The 16,964-nt window shown below is 61.6% G+C and overlaps 1 protein-coding gene across 11 annotated transcripts in view; it reads right to left on the bottom strand.

The window, feature by feature from the left end:
• Positions 1–16,964, bottom strand: part of TNS3 (tensin 3) — a 106,582-nt gene that overhangs the window by 75,577 nt on the left and 14,041 nt on the right. For 9 of the 11 annotated variants that reach the window (XM_036230532.1, XM_036230542.1, XM_036230531.1 and 6 more), the window contains one exon: positions 1,342–1,453. The gene's annotated coding sequence lies outside the window, so the exon portion shown is untranslated. Of the gene's footprint in view, positions 1–1,341; positions 1,454–5,773; positions 6,556–16,809; positions 16,948–16,964 lie in introns of those variants that run through there. The other 2 variants (XM_036230534.1, XM_036230538.1) reach the window with 2 other exon arrangements.

The raw sequence follows: 16,964 nt of genomic DNA, 5'->3' as shown, positions 1-16,964 counted from the left end.
AAAATTAGTTGACTATATTCGTGTGGGTTTTTTTCTAGGCTCCGGATTCTGCTCCATGGGTCTCTATGTCTATTTTTATGCCAGTCCCATACTGCTTTGATTACTACAGCTTTGTAATACAGTTTGAAAGCAGGGATCACAATGCTTTCTGCTTTGTTCTTTCTAAAGATTGCTTCAGTTATTTGGGGTCATTTGTGGCTCCATACAAATTTTAGGATTGTTTTTTCTATTTCTGTAAAAATGACACTGACATTTTGATAGGAGTTATATTGGCTCTGTAGATTGCTTTAGATACTATGGTCATTTTCGTAATATTAATTATTCTAACCCAAGAACACAAGATGTTTCCGTTTATTTGTGTCTTCAATTCCTTTCATTTCTGTCTTAGCTTTCAGTGTACTGAAAACTATCTTTCACCTCCTTAACATACTCCTAAGTATCTGTTTTTGTTTTTAATGCTATTGGGCTGCTTTCTTAATTTCTCTTTTAGACAGTTTGTTGTTAGTGTATAGAAACATGACTAATTTGGGTACGCTGATTTCATGTCCTACAACTTTATTGAATTCATTTATTAGCTCTAACAGTTTCTGGTGGAATCCTTACGGTTTCCTATCATTTTTTTTTTTAAATGCCAGACTTTTATAAATGCTATGCAGCTTTCAACTGTATGAACAGCCATGAACCACTGGCGAGGCCGTGCGGCTGCTGTAGGGGCACATCCCAAACCCAGCGACACCGCGACGCCACCGAGCAGCCCCAGGCTCCCTCCAGGGCCCGGCCGCCCGTCCTCCTCCGCTCTGCGACACAGACCCCCGGCCCCCACACCCAGTGCCGAGGTCCCAGGGAAACGAGATGTCATTCTCCCATGTCCACGATGCAGACTTAATGTGCGAGCAGAGAAACACAGCAAGTCGCAGTGACCGCCGAGCCGGCGGCCGCGTTTGCAGCCGGAGCGAAGCCCGTGGCCAGCTACAGAGGTGACGGCACAGCGCACGGGGACTCTGAACACAAACGTTCTGTTTGAAAACTCTGGCCAGAGACCAGAAAGTGAAGATGAATAACCCGAGTCACAGACTGGACGGACTGCTCTCCCCTCCCCCACGCGGCGGCTCCGCCCTCCTGGGAAGACTGGAGCACACCCCTGCGGGAGCACCGCAGGAGCGCGGCCCTGCAGGAGGACACCCCCGCGGGAGCGCACACCTGCCGGCGTGGCAGGCTCAGAGGGGACTTCCAAGACCTGCCTTGGAAACCCCCGCGAGATTTTCGTTTTGTGCTTTGCTTGCTGCTTGCTTTGCTCTGCTCGCATCGGGCATCGGCAACGGAGCGAAAACGAGGACTCACCTCGGCACGGGATCCCCTGCCCGTCGAGAATCTGTCTGCAAACCCCGCAGACTCTGGCTTTTTTGAAGACCTTGTTCTTGAAACTGTGCAGACTTGCAGTCAACTCTTCTGGCTGAAAAAGCAAAGGGAGAAATTGTCAGCTCCTCAGCTCACAGCCCGTTTGCTTTTCCTCCCCTCTGTCAGGGGAAGATAAATCTAGCAGGGTCTGTGAGGAGCGAAAACGGGAACTTTACCAGGGAAACAAGACAGCGAGGAGCCGGCCTGAGACGCTGGGGCGGGGGGATGGGGGGGGCTCTGGCGCCCCGCCAGCGTTCACAACGCCGGAGCCCTGGGCTGTTACCGCCGGCCGGGCGCCCAGGAGGGCCACACGGTCAGGCTGGGGCCCCGGGCTGGAGGCCTGCACCCAGCACGCCCGTGACAAAGCAAGCCGCCCGCGTTCCCAGGGCCCCGACGCGTTTTCTTCTGGAAGAAGTGGCGAAGGAGCAGCGCGAGCTGATGGGGCGGGGGGGCTGACCGACAGCCTCCCCGGCCCCTCGCCTCCCCGGGTCGCCGGGCACCAGACCCGCGTGCTCGGACCTGAGGGCGCTCCCGAAGCCTGCTGCGGCACCCCACCCCTCACACACACTGTCCTCAGGGGACACGACCAGCCCTCGCCCACCCGATCCGCGTGGGCACACTCCGGGCTCATGGCTGTGTGACGATCTTGTAAAATTCAGTTTGCCTTGGAAACCAAATCCCAATCGCTGTGCCCACCTGCTGACAGTGACAGTCACGGAGATCCACGAGGACCCACTAAGGCCGTCACTCACCAAGAACAGGAACTGTCCCCAAGAGTGTGACATGAATGGTATGACTACTTTGGAAAACCGTCCGACGATTTCTTATAAATAGTCTTAAATTTACAGCAGCTCTACAACTCCTCAATTCCACTCCTACAGACACTAGAAAGAATGAAATGCAAAGATCCACCAAAGACTTGTGCAAGAATGGTGAGGCCCTCCTGATTTAAAGTGCTCCGAACAGGAAGTCACCCACATGTCCAACAAAGGAGCCTGGATAAGCCAAGCACGGTGCAGGCACACACGGGATACCGTTCCTGGACACACGCGAGCAGACTAACACACGCCACACCACGGGTGACCCTCGAAAGCGCTAACACTCTGAGTGAAGGAAGCCAGACTGTGAGCAGGTCTATTTATAGGACGTACATGAGCAGGCAAACGAATCTGCCTAGTTCCTCCGAGGCAGAAAAAATGAGGTGAGCCCTACGATCGCCCCAGATTCCTGCATCGAGAAAGTCTCTAGGATGCAGAGAAGGAAGGGGAGGGGGCAGAGACCTACCTGGTCGAGGAGAGGGAGCTAAGGGTTCCGGCAGAGAAGGCAGCAAAAAGTCACCCGACACAGTGCCACAGAATGCAGCACGGCACTGAACTCCTAAGACCTCTGTGATCGAGAGGTCCCTCTGCAGCCTTCAGCCGAGCGCTAAGGAGCACATGCATGTGTGCGTGTGGGCACGTGTGTGTGTGCACACACATGCATGAGGGAGCTACTCATAGCTGGGGTAAGAACCCCCAGGGAGGCCTGGAGAAGGCAGCGTTCCCACGCGAGACCAGAACACCCGAGGCTCACGCAGCACCGCCCAAAAACACGGAAGCTCTTGCCTGTCGGCGGGTGACGGTTAATTCTGGACAGCTCTGCCCCCATCCCGCCTACCACATCTAGAAAGTGGTACCCAAAAGGATCGAATTCTCTCTTAGCCACCTACTGCATTTCAGAACAAGGTGAGACTATCTGTAGGAATGACAGAAGATCCAGCAGAATTCTGAATGTCTGGGATCCAATCAAAAACGATCAGGCATGTGAAGCAATGAGAAAACACAGCCCGTGATGAGAATAACCAATCAACTGAACGTGACCCCGAACTCCCGGAGTGAGCGGAGGCGATACTGAGAGGTATTACAACTGTATCCCATATGGTCGAAAACTAGGGACCTTGAAGGTATAAACAGGTCCAAATCAAACAACTCTAGAAGAAAATGCAAAAATCAGAGGTGAAAACACACTGGATAAAACTATGATGAGATTAGACCCGGCAGGAGTCAGATTAGCGAACTTGAAGGGATCCGGCACGAACTTCCCAAAGTAAAGCCCAGAAAGAAGAGACAAGCTAAGTAGAAGAGTTAATCGACAAGCAAACGGCATCAGAGGGACAGCTTCGAGCAGCCTCGCCCGTAGCTACTGCGTGTAATGACTGTATGCAAGGCTGAGGGGGCTGGCATTTAAAGAAATAATAGCTGAAAGTTTCTAAATCATGAGTTAAGCTGTAAACCCATAGATCCGAGAAACTCGACAAATCCAAAATATAAGAACTGTGATGGAAGCTACGTCCAGGCACATAATCAAATTGCTCAAACCTAGTAACAAAAAAAAAAAAAAAAAAATAAAAAAAAAAAAAATATATATATATATATATATATATATATAAGCACCCACACGGGGAAAAATGAAAGGTGTTATATACAGGGGACCAACCATTAGCAAAATAGCGGATTTCTCAACTTAAAAAGCAAACAACCAACCACGACAACAACAAACAGGCAGACGGTGGGGCGGCGTAAATCACTGGAAGAAAATCTGTCAATCTAAAATTCTATACCCAGCAGAAAAAACCTTTAAGAAATGAAAGTGAATTCAGAATTTCTTAAGATATACAGTCGCTTCAGTGAGCCGTCCCAACTCTACGGCATGCCTTGACCCCGCCCCCCTCCCCCGCATTCACGCTCTCTGCAGCCCCACCCATCCTGCTCCCCGAGCACCGAACACCCCCCCCCCCCCCGGGCCCTGCAGCGGTCTCTGAGCTCACTACCTCCTGAAGTTTTGCTGACTTTGTCAAACCCGTTAAACAGAGAAAGAGCCCTGCACCAAGCAGAAGCCTTCTCACCCCTTCTGCCCCCGAGCATGTCACAGCCTCTCAGGAGACAGGGCTCCCCCTGCCTCCCGCCTGTTCACAGAGCTACTGTAAATGACCAGATGCAGAAAGCGGTGCCAGCTGTGGGTGCCGGGGGGAGTCGCTGGGGCAGTTTTAAAGCAGCTATGCCTAAGCTCCAGCCCAGACTAATTAAAACAGCTTCTCTGGGGGCGGGGAGGAAGGCGAACCCTTTCCCAGCTGCCCAGCGTCCCGTCAGGCTGACGAGGCTGACGCACCGCGAGCCACCACTGCACACCGGCGGCACCGCAGGAATCCGTCCTGCGCACGCGCGGGCACCGCCGTCACGCGCGTCTTCACACGTGTGCGTCCGGCGTTTCTGAGAGCAGAGCTCCTGCATCCCGTGCCTTCGAGGGGCGCGACGCTGGCAGGCCCACGGTCACCTCCGTTCCACCCACGGGGCTGCGAGGCTGAGACCACACAGCCCTGATGAGGCTGCGGCTGGGACCCGGGCCCCGCCCCCGCCTCAGGCGCGGACAGGAGGCGGCATTCAAGCCTCTGACAAACGCGGCCTTCTGCCGCGTCCCCCCTCGGCACACACTCCCCCCTCGCGTTCAGTTATTTGTTTATCTGCCTTCTCTCCTGTGCGCCTCCACCGCTCAGACGCAGGACACCAGGCTCTCACCCTCTGTCCTCCGAGGCCTGCCCAGGGCCGGCGGACAGCGAACCATGGGCCTTCAATTAATATCTGTTGGCCAAATGAATTGGCCATAGTCCGTGGGCCAAGGGGGGGACACTGTGACCTTTCATTCCTTACAAACACCTTTATTCCAACCCAGGAGAAAGAGGCACTGTGTCCTGAGGTTTTCTGAGCTGCTGGGCCGCAGCTGGGAGCCGCCGGAGGGAACAGCAGAGCTGCCGTTGGGGCTGAACCCATTTCTGTGGCCGGACGCCCGAGGGTTCATCTGGAGAGCCCACGGCATCTGCCCAGGGCATGGCACTAACACACTAACGCTCCCCGAGGTGAGAGGAGCCCAGCCCGCCTTTGTTCTCACCTGAGATCCTGCTTTCATTTTTCCCAAAGAGGTGGGGCCGGGGAGCCTGGGGGAGGGGAGGCGGCAGCACGGAGCACTTCGCAGGCTCAGTTCAGGAATCTAAATGGCATTTAATTAATTGTTTGGAGCAGCTGGTGGGAAGAGAGCGGCCGGGCTCCATTCCACAGGGCTCCCTGAGGGCTGCAGGAGCCGGTCTCGGGAGGTTTTTTTTTTTTTTAGAAACAAAGATCTGTGAATTTGGGCAAGGAGGTGCTGCCTGAGAGTGCCGAAGGGGACCCTCTGCTCCGCTCTGCTCTGTGGTCTGTGGAAATGCAAGCCTGCACAGACCTCTGGGCTAGGTCCTCCCCGCTGAAACGCTGCCCCGACACCACAGTCACCCAACAAAGCCGCGTCAGCGCAATCCGGGCTGTCTTCCTCCCAGGGGAGAGGCCCCCGGCGTGCATTTTGGTACCTGGGAAAACCTCGGCCGCGTTCCAGGCGGGCAGACGCTCCAAGTCGGCTCCACTCTGAAGTCAAACAGCCACAAAGCTCCCCACACCGGCAGCGCGGGCCGCAAGCCCCTGGGGGCCGCCCCGCCTGCAGCTTCCGCCCACTGGCAGCCGCAGCAACGGGCGCGGGAGCCCTCCCCACACCGCACGCCGTCCTCCGGCTTCCCGGGGACAGGGTCTCGCTGGTAAGCTGAAAATCAGAGCGGCACGGCTCAGAGCGGCGGAGAGTGGCTGACGTTCTGGCAACTCTCACTCCTCGACCTTACAAAAGTTTCCAGGAAAACGAATGTAACAAAGGCGTGATTATCACTCGGACTGGGAGCTGCTCCCGGTGGCCTGCGCCGCCCGCATCTGCCGTTGGTGGGACGGCGGGGTGGGTCTCACCGACGGGGAACCTCAGTGGCGGGAGGAACTGAGCTGCCGCAGCCGGCCCAGGCTGCCAGCGTCTGCCTGGAGCTAAACTAGGCACCTTTTTCCTCTGTTGGAAACTCGGGCGGCGCAGCGCGTCTGCGCGCGGAGGCCAACGTCCTGCTTCCCTTCCCGGACCGAGTCCGCGCAGCCCGGCGCAAGAGGCCGCTGCGCTGGAAAGTTAAGCCGGAGCTGTCGCCCACTCCCTGCGCGCTCACCAGGGCGCCGCCTCCCCCCAGGCAAGGCCCCTGGTCCCTCTCTCGTCCGCTCCTGCGTGCAAACACAAGGGTGCACAAGCGCACACAAGGACACACGCGCACTCGTGGACATATGAGCCCACGGGCGCGCGCGCAAAAGTGCACGTGCAAACAAGAGTGCACGTACAGACTTGCACGAGCGTGCAGACAAGGGTGTGAGGGCACACAGGCCGCGCGCGCACCAGCCGGAAAGCGCTCCTCTCCGAGCGCCCCAGCTGCCCCCGCTCCGAGCACCCCGCGCCCCAGCGCCCCGCGACCTTGCGGCCTGGCTCCCCGCGCGCCGCGTCCCCTGCTCTGAGCGCCCCAAGCCCACTCACTTGGCGCCGGTGCCGACGCGCCCGAGCCCGGCGCGCGCATCCTCCAGGCGGCCCGCGGGTCAAGGCGCGCAGCCGCATGGCCGCTCCAGGCGCCCGCCGAGAGCCCGGTGGGGCCAGGCGGGGGCGGCGGCGGTGCCCGGCAGGGCTACCTCCTGGGCCGCCGCGTCTGGAAGTCCCCGGAAAAGTTGGACGCCCGGAGTCCCGAAAGGACGCGGCCGCCACCTCCACTTCCACTCCGCAGTCAGAAGTCAGACGCAAGGAACAAAAGCCAGGCGAGCGAGCGCACGGTCCCCCGGCGCCCCTCCATCTGACACGAATTAGCCCTCCCTCCCCCCGCCCCAGCCCCAGACCGCAGCAAAGGCATCTGAGCCAAACCCAGAGAGCGCGGTGCAGAAAGGCCCCGGGCAGGGGCCGGGGGCGAGCCTGCCGCCTGCCCGGGGTCTCCCGCCCTAAGCTAGGAAGCGGGGGCTGGGGTTTCAGACCTCTCCGAGGACGCAGACCCAGGGGCTTAAAGCCAAAACGCGCAGACTCTCTGGCTTGGGGACTTTCAACCCCGACCCTGTCACGGCACCCTGCGTGGGTGGTGACGGCCAGTACTTCTGGTGCCCTGCCCCCCCCCCCCCCGCAGTGGGTCTGGTGTGGAGCGAAAGGCCTTCAGGAAGAAAGGCTTTCTTTCCCATTTACCTCTCCACCTAAGAAAAAAACAAAAAGCAGCCTTGCTCAAGGTAGATCAGAAGCAGGCAAGGGCCAGCTCACAGCCAGTGCTCAGGGGCCCCCCTCTGCGGGAGGGACCAGACCCTCCCCGTCCTGCCGTCCCCAGTGCCAGCCAGCTCCCTAAAAATCACACCCAGTGTTCAGTCCCATTTTCCTCTCAGGGTCTGCGATTTTAGAGGGGTGTTTAAAGCCTGGTGTTTGGGAGGCGAGGGCAGGCAGCAGGGTGTGGCAGGAGGGGAAGCTGGGGAGGGGGTGGGCATGACCCGGAGCGGGCGGCTCTTCTCCGCTGCTGGCCAGGCCCCCGGACCGAGGCTCCATGGGCCCCCGAGAGCAGCAGAGTTTAATTCCCCCAGGAGCTCTGGCATCTGCGGCATGAGGGAGAAGACAGGCTGCCTTGACCTTGGCCGAGGCGCTGGGGCCACCTCCTCCCTTCTGTGGGGTGCAGGGGAGGCCCCTGCTCAGGAGCAGATGGCGCCAGGGAGCCACGTGCCCCGCAGCGGCCTGAGCGACCTGCGCGAGGCGCGGCGGGTGCGGATTTGCTGACCTGTGATGCGCCCACAGCTCAGACCCGTGTCCGATGTCGCACCGAGCCGGCCGCTCCCAGAGCCTCAGCTCTAGTGCTGGGCAGCGCGCGCGCACACGCCCGGCGTGGAACACCGCCTTCGGGTCTGCGGCGGGATGGCGAAGCCGCTCGCGACCTCTCGCCGGGGACACTCGGCGCGCAGCTACTCGAGGGTCTGAATCCTGGCCCGGGGCCCCGGCCCCGCCCCCTTCACCTGCCCTCCAGCGAGAGCGCCACGCACCTGCCCGCGCATGGATTCGCGCCGCACGCAGCATGCACGCTCCCGCGGCGACTCCGAAGATTTCCGCGGCGGCGGACGCCTGTCAGGCCTCTGCCCCGAGGCTGCAGGACCCCCGAGGGCACCTCTGGGCCGCATCCCTCTGCTTCCCTACACGAGGTGCTGGACACTCGCGATCCGGCTGCCCAGGGCACACGGGGCAGACTGTCCTCTGGAAGTCCGCTGGGCCCGCCGGCCTCACCCCGGAGCCGGCAGAGGAACCCTGGTCCCCGCAGAAGCAGCCCCCCACTCCCACGGTACAGCTAGCCCCTAGGCGCGAGGACCAGGTTCCCTGAGGGGGCCCCTGGACACTACAGCGCGGAGCCCAGGCGCCCCGTTAGATCAAATGGTGGTTCTCGTGGGGACGCCCTCAATTTCCTATCTAAATTCATTCAGAAAATTCCCACAGTTCATTACTGGTAACAAATCACGCACACGTGACACACCTCCCAGATGGTGACAACGGGATTGTCACAAGCAGGGTGAGAACCAGCCACGAGGATGTGGTCAGACCGCTCTGGGGAGCGAACTTCCCCAACGGCGAAACTGGGCCCTGCCGGGACTCCCCGCTTCACCGGCCCCTCCCCCTCCCCCATCCGCCTGCGGCTTACACCCCAGCTCTTCCTCACACCCCAGCTCTCCTGCTGGCTCTCTCCATGGCCCAGAGATGGCTGGCCACCACCCAGGCCTCTCCTTCCCCCTTTTCGGCTGAAAACTGTGGCCTTTGGGAGGGGGGCCTCAGGGCTCAGCTGCAGACCGGCCTCGCCCCACCTCCTGACTGGCTAATTACTCCCCACCCCACCGACCTGGGCCTCCGGACCCAGCCCTGGAGTGTGGTCATCTGCCTCTGGGCCCTGGAGTGTGGTCATCTGCCTCGCACCTGCAGTCTGCACGTCCTAACCTTTGTCCAGGGTTTTCCACCCGAGAACCAGAGCGCCAGCAATAAATGCTGGGGGCGGGGGAGGGGGGGTTGGGGAAGGACAGGCATCGGCCCCGCCCCGTTCCGCGCTGCTGTCAAGGCCTGGTTTCCATCCCTGAGCCCCTCAGAAGCAAGCTGAAGCAGGAGGGTTTGGGGGTGGCTCAGCCTGGGGACCCCAGAAGAACCCAGGAACCAGGGCAAGCATGGGCCTCCGCCTGCCCCGGGCTACCCCTCGGAAGGCCACACGCCCCACGCTTCTCTCCGGCCTGATGCCTTCCTCTGGGTCAAGCGAGTCTCCTCCTGTGGAGAGAGGGCTCCAGGGCCGCTGGGGGCCGGACCACGAGGACGAGCTCGGCCCCTGGGTCTGGGAACCCAGGCTGCACTGCGAACAGAAGCCCCGGACGAGGCCGGCTGACGTGGACGCAGGGACAGAGCTGGTGGCGTGCGGTGACGCGGCAGTGCTGGGCCACACCCCGCTGGGCCACACCCCGCTGGGCCACACCCCGCTGAGCACCGGGCCCCGCGAGTCCTCCTGGCGGAAACGGCGCCGGGCCCCAGGCCCCACGGGAGCCGACGGGAGCCGGAGCCACCGCCCGGGGCCGCCGGGCCAGCCTCCCTGCTGCCGGGGGTCCTAGGGGGTGGGGAACAGCAAAAGTCTCGCTCCCGCGTGTCCTGGGACCCTGCAGAGGGCGGCCGCTGCCTACCGCCTGCCACGGCCGCTCTGGAGAAGCTGCGCCCAGGCCTGTCGCCCGCCCTCGGCTACTGCGAAGGGCACACGCGTCGGGCCGGCCAGACCTCCTCGCTCAGGCGACTGCCCGTGGCCGTGGTGGACGTGTCTGCAGCAACAACACGACTCTCCTGCTGGTTCCCACGCAGGGCCCGAGCGGAACCGAACGGCGACCAGGTGTCGCCGGACCCCAGCGAGGGTCCCGGGCGCCGCGCTGGACCTGCCCTGGCTCCCAGCCTCCTGTCACAGCGGGGGCGGCAAACACTCCGGGCAAACGCCCCCTGTCCGCACCTCCAGCCCCGGCACCATGACACCTGCCGCAGGCCAGCCGCACCCGTCCATGGCTGTGGCCCCGAGGAGGGCCAGCCACCTCCCCTCCTTCAGAAGCACGGTGCCCCGGAGAACGAGAAGGCGCCCTCAGGGCCGGGCGCCCCTGCCCGGCCAGCGGCCACCGGCTCCCACATGGGGCTGTCGCCGCGCCCAGCCTGAAGGCGCTGGTGGCCGTGCGGGCACAGACCTCGCTCGCACGACGGCCCTCACCCTCCTTCCCGGCACGGCCGGCACCTTCCCCACCCACAGCTGAGCTCACTGGCCACAGCTTAGTGCTTCCTGCCAAGACACTCGGCACGAGGGACACCGAGGCCGTGGGGCTCCGGGGACAAGTGGGGGGGCCTGCAAGACGGGGGGGGAGGAGCCGCCAGCAGTCCCTGCGGGGGGCGGTGCACAGCTACATCACCTGACCCGGACATCCCTGGGCACCAGGGGCCTCTTCACAGGGGGCTTTAGGGATCAAGGGGCTGTGTGCTTGGTGCCTGCCCCTCAGGGCGCCGAAAGCAGCGGGGAGTGGGGGGGACCTCCCGCAGGGTGCAGGCTGGGGGCCAGGCTAGGGGCGCAGCGTCCAGCCCCCCACAGCTCTGCTTCCCACGACAGTCCCAGCAGGTGCCCGGCAAACCCGGGCTGAAGGCAGGAGCCCCTCGCCTCCAAGGGAGGTCATTTTGTCCAGTCGATTTAACCGAAATGTCTTGGGCATTGGCTGCAGAGTTCAGGGTGACCCCCAGCCTGAGCTCACGTCCCCCCATCTCACGGCTGCCCACATCTCATGCTCCCCACATCTCATGGCCCCCCATCTCATGCCCCCCACATCTCATGGCCCCCCAAATCTCACGGCTCCTTTTAAGGAACAAAGTGGTGACTTCCCAGGTCCTCAGCCGGGCGGTTTTTGCTGAGCAAAGCAAAGAAGCGTGTGTTCTCACTTCCCGCCCCTCCCCCCTCGCCTCCCCCCACGGCCTTCGGAACACGAAGTGCCTTCCCTGCACAGTCGCTTCCCCGTGTGCCCTCCCTCCTTCCACGCTCAGAAGCAGCCGCCGCTTCGTTCGAGAACCCAGAGCTGAGCAGAAGGGGTTACATTACGGCGCCCACGGTGTGGCCCCCACAGTGTGGCCCCTTCGCAGACTAGGGGCCTGCCCCCCTTCCTCTGTCCCCGCCATCCCCCTCCCAGAGGCGAGGAGGAAGGGGGGTGCCGGAAACAGGCCTGCAGCTCCCTCTCCTGCCCTGGGGGCCAGGCCAGTAAGTGGGCTGAGTGTGAGGGCGGGGAGGACGGGGTGCCCCACTGGGCACCAAACGGAAAAGGCAGCCAGCCCCCACTGCCGCCTCCCACAGACCATGGTGGGCCAGGTGTTCTCCCCCGCCCCCACGGCCCCGGTTCTCAGGGCTGTCACCCCCGTTCCCTGGGACGAGCAGAGGCTCAGGGGTGCTACCTGCTTGGCGAGCTCCATGGCCACGCTGAGCCGACCCCACGGACACAGGGCCTAGGCCCGGCCTGTCCCCCTGCTAGAAACTCCTGCAGGCAAGGCCCGCTCCCCACTCCCTGCCCTGGCCAGGAGCGGCCACACGGGCGGGGGGCTGGGCCGGTGGGCTCGGGTCCGGGAGGCAGAGCGCCCCGAGTCGCCCAGCCTCGGCTCGGAAACTCTGACTTCACCCTGGTCCTCACTCCCGAGTTCTCATCCAGACCGAGCGGCTCCCCTGCTCCGGCTGGGGCCCCCTCGGGGTCTCTGGGCGGGGACTCGGCCCCGAGGGCCCAGTGGGCCACCTGGAACAGCCGTCCTCAGCCCGCAGTCCACGAGGGACCCCAGACCCCAGGACCTCTTCGAAATCTCCCCCAGACAATCGCAGATTCTGAAGAAGTCGGGCTGGTTTCATCAGTATTAACAAGTTTTGACCACTTATTCCCAAAGACTTCAGAAAGCAAAACTCACTGTTTCCTATGCCACTGTAGCTGCATTTCTGTTCCCAGGTGGGAGGGAGATGTGTGTAATTTTAAAACCCCCCAGTTAACAAAACTTTTATAATTTATAACTTTCGGAAGTGTTTTTGATTGTCACACGCATACTTTATCACAGTCACAACACTTGTAAGTTTCTTTTCATCACGGAATTACCAAATCGTAAAACCAACACTTTCTCATCTCATTTTTACAGCTAAGCTATATAAAGAAATTTTTTAAAGACAAAAAATTTTTAAATTTTTGTTCAAGCGTTTTGTCCCTCAATTGACAAATCTAGAACTCAATGAACCTACAGATAAACCCTCAGTTAGAAGAATTTTAGGCTTGGTCTTTAATAATCTAGAAACAATCATTCACAAAAGTGCCACCAAAGCATTTTAATGAAGTCATTTGATTCAATGTCACCACGCATGGGAACAAAATAAAACCTCACTACTAAATCTAGCAGATGAACTTGAAACCATTTCAGCTAGGCGTGGCCGGGTGGAGGGCGATGGGTGGCGACGGCTGTGGGCCCGCTGTGGGCATCCGGGACGTGCGATCACCCCACTGACCCAGCCGCTGTGGGCATCCAGGATGTGCGATCGCCCCACCGACCCAGCATCATACCCCCGAGACTGACACAGTTACGCCGCGAAACCGCGGTTTAAATAAAATGAATAAAACAAGCTCAGGGGAGTGTTTCCATCTGAACAGTTTGGGAGAGAACAGACTCTGGGCAAAGATGGAGGTGCGGCAGGGGCGGCCAGGACGAGGTCACGGCGAGCCGTCCGTCTGCCGCCCCCGCTGCCGACCTCCCTGCAGCCGGACACAGCAAGCTCGACCCAGGCCGGACGCGCCCTGCGTTTGGGCGAAAGTGGACGTTCGCGAGCTCAGGGTCTGTGTGCGCGACGGTACCGAGCACTTTCCTGCTCCTCCTTTTTTTGCGTTTTAAGTGATTCCAGTTCCAGCCCCCCTGGGCCCTGGGCTTCCGCGTGGCGGCTGGGGCAGCAGCGGCCGCTGTCCGTGCAGGGCACACGGGGGAGCGAGCCGCCTGGGCGGCCGGCGCCCCTGCTCTCTGCACGGGGTGCCCCCGCTGCGCCTCTGCGTCCACGGGGACACAGGTCGTGGGAGAGAGGGGGCTGTAAGTCAGGACAGACGCCAGGGGCCACACCTGCAGCCACACCTGGGCTGGGCCTTGCAAATGGGGCCTGGAGCCTGCTGCCCTTTGATTTCTGATTAGCCGACTGACTCGGTCACGCCCACGGTTTACTGGCGGAGGGGCACGCGGACTGGGAGCCCGAGGGGGAAGCCGGTCCCACCGGCGAGGTCGGGCTGCACGCCAGCTCGAGGCGGGGACGGACTGGAGAACACGGGGGGTTGCACCGTAGGCACAGAGGGGTGCTGGGGCCGAGGCGGGGCGGCAGGGGCTGGCAGAGCAGGGACGGGCGAGGGCTTCTGCCGGGACCCTGTGGTGACGGCCACGATGCAAAGGCCAGCAGCTGCAGGGAGACGGGGGCCAAAGGCGACGTCCGGAGGCCCTGAGCCGGGCCAGGGGTCATGGGAGCAAGAACCGGTTTGGTGAGAGGGTGGAGGCCGCCTGGGCAGAACTGCCAAGGTCGTCAGCCCCAGGGAGCACCAGGGACTAGGGACCCGGATCGCAGATGGGCCGACAGGCTTTTGCTGGAATCGAGTGGGGGCAGGGGCAGGGCACACTGGATGTGAGGGCGCAGGTGAGTGTCGGGCCGGGGAGCTGCTCTCCCAGGTCTTAGGGTCTCCCCCGCTGTGAGCACAGGGTCGCAGGGACCAGCAGCTGCGCAATCAGCTGGCCCGGCCCACGCTGTGCACCTGCGGTGTGAGACATCGGCAGGCAGAAGTCAGGGACGCCAGCCAAGGTCACAGCCCGCAAGACAAAGTCCCTGCCCTGACGGAGCCCGCGTTCCGCGGGGGGACGAAGGCCAGAAACACGCACACGAACCGTGCGTGCGGCGCCGGGGGAAAGGACGGAAACTGCACCAGAGCCGGGGGCGGGAGGCAGGCGGGGGGTGGGCGGTTTGGTGTTCTGCACGCAGAGCCGAGGAGGGGACACCGAGGCCAAGAGCGGGCACCAGCCGTTGCGGGTCACGCCCAGATGGGGGCGGTGGGGCTCTGGGCTGGAGCGGGGCCAGCCCGGTGGCCGATGTAACGACTTGGCCTGCGAGGGGAGAGGCGGAGGGGGGGCTCTGAGCGGAGGCGTGCCATGGCGTGGTCTCAATGGCTGCACTGTGACGAGGGGCTGGGGGGAGGGGGGCGCAGAAGGGACAGAGAGGCTGGTCCAGCCAACGAAGTGTCCCTGGCAGGGATGACGGTTGGTGCCGTCGCCAGGTGGAGGCAGGGGCTGGGGCGAGGTGGCTGCACCCCAGCCCCCCGAGGAGGTGGCTGGCAGGGCTCGGCGATGGGGCTGCCATCTTGCTGGGGTGTCGACCTCGGCAGACGGGAGACTGCAGAGCATAGGGGAGCCCACCCCGGGCGGTGAGGGATCACGGGCTCGGCTCGGGCAGGGCCGCAGGGGCAGCGAGCAGCCACTGGCCAGGTCAGTGTCTAAAATGACGGCGGGAGACATGAGAGGCAGGCGGCAACCGGGGGACACTCTGGACAGTGGCCTAACCACTCGTATCGAGAGCCGTGGGCACCGTCCTGCTCCTGGCCATGCCCACTGCACAGTCCAAAGGAGGGGGTGTCCCAGACAGAGGCGCTGTGTGGGGGGCACGGGGGGGTGCCTTGGGGGCATGGGGGGGGCCCTGCCATTTTCACTAACAGCGGGAGAGAAATAAAGTCCCCCAACCAGGGGAGGTCACATAGACAGAGGGACATGGCGCCCCCAGCACCTGGCACTGGGGACGCATCCCACAGGTATGAAAGGAGGAGCATGCAGCAAAGCCATAAACGGAGTTATTATGTAACCACTGATCCTCACGGCGCAGAGACAATGTAACAACAAAGAACGACTTCTGCTCGGGCTTGTCAGGAGGAAAACACGGCCCGCTGGGGCCCTGCAGAGGTTCGACAGCGCGTCTTTGTGAGGAAGGCCGCCTGCCACGCGGCCGGCCTGAGGGCGTCTTTCCCTCCACGACCGGCTCTCAGGTGCCCCCTCGTGCCTTGGCGACCTCAGAAGGGACAGTTAGACGCAGGTGGAAGGAGCGGCAGCTCGTGTGTCTGCGGCTCCGCATTCCAGCACATTTTTCTGACACACCCGATTCATTCCTTTTTTCTTATTTTCCCCCTGAGGCTATTTTGGCTGCAAGATAGCTTTAAACAAAATAACAGGGATTTGACAAATAAAAGGCCTGCTTAAAGATGCCTTTGGTGGATCTCGGGAGCCAGGAAGCGGTCCTCAGTTCAGCACCCGGCGGGTGAGAAACGGCCTGCCTGGGGCGACAGGGAGACCCCGCTCTGTCGGCCTCCAGCTCAGAGGTTGGCGACACGTGTACACACGCACGCTCGCGTGCACGAACACGTGTACACGGCACACACGTGCACAAACTGCCGTGCATACACACGTGTACACACTTGTCGTGTGTACATGCACAGTGAAGCCAACACGCTGTACACATGCAGCGAGCACGGCACATGTGTGCACACACATGCACACCAGGTGCACAGCGAGACGCACTGACACGTGTGTGGACACACATGTACATGCACACGCACACACATGAAGCAGGAAGTTCTGTGCGTGAAGTGTGCGTTTGGACGCTCCTGAGCCCTGATTCCACCTTTTAGAAAGTGAACCCCACTGACTGTCGGGGGCGAGAGCTTCTGCTCAAAAATTTTAATCGGAATTTTGAAAATTCCCTTTGTTTAATAAGACAGAAGAAGGCTCCTCCGAGGAGGTCCCGGTTGCCGAGCCCCCCGACCCCACCCTGCGTCCCACTGAACCGGGCGACCTGCATCGGAGGTCACACAGGGGCCCGTGAGACACACGAGGGCACAATGACCGTGTAGTTGGTGTGTCTGGATTTCTGCTCCTAACCCAGTAACCAGGCCCGGCTACAAAACAGCCTCCCTGTCGGGGGCAGCTCCACGTCGCACACCCCGAGAGGAGGGAAGTAAAGCCATGGCCTGGAACCCGGAGCGGGACGGTGAGGTGCCCCCGGCAGGCATGAGTGCAGACACCGGGGACCCCGCAGCCCCAGCAGGACCGGACCCCGGGGCCCTCCCACACGGGCTCAGTGGGGGCTCGGACCTGCCGCAGGGGAGTGACTGCCCCCATGCAGACACCCCCCAGGGAGGGAGACAGGGACCACAGAGAACGCCCGCCGTTGGTGACCCCGGAGCTCCGAGAGCTCAGGGAAGTCCCCCAGCCCCGCGTTAGGCGCCAGGATGACGTGCTCCTTTGCAACGGAGAGTGAGGACCGGGGTGCACGCGCCGCACCGGAGGGGACTCCACGAACGGCCTCCGTCCCCTCCTCCCAGGCTCGGGCTCCCTCCTGCCCCAGCTCACGACACGGCCTGTCACCCACAGACCAGCCCCTTTCACCCCACCCTCCACCCTGCCCCGTCCCAAGTCTTTTACATTTCATCTGTCGAGCGCAGGAAACGAATCTTCGCAATGCAACGACCAAAATGCCCATCGCTGTCCACGTTTTTCGTGTCTTTTTGAAGGCAACACATGGTAAGAAACAGATTTTCAGCCACAACGTGTACATAGAGAAATAACAAAGTCCTTAC

This window comes from Rousettus aegyptiacus, unplaced genomic scaffold (genome assembly GCF_014176215.1).
Source record: "Rousettus aegyptiacus isolate mRouAeg1 unplaced genomic scaffold, mRouAeg1.p scaffold_m13_p_13, whole genome shotgun sequence".
Taxonomy (NCBI): domain Eukaryota; kingdom Metazoa; phylum Chordata; class Mammalia; order Chiroptera; family Pteropodidae; genus Rousettus; species Rousettus aegyptiacus.
Note: the sequence above shows the minus strand (reverse complement) of the source record. Positions and strands in the feature narration are given on the sequence as shown.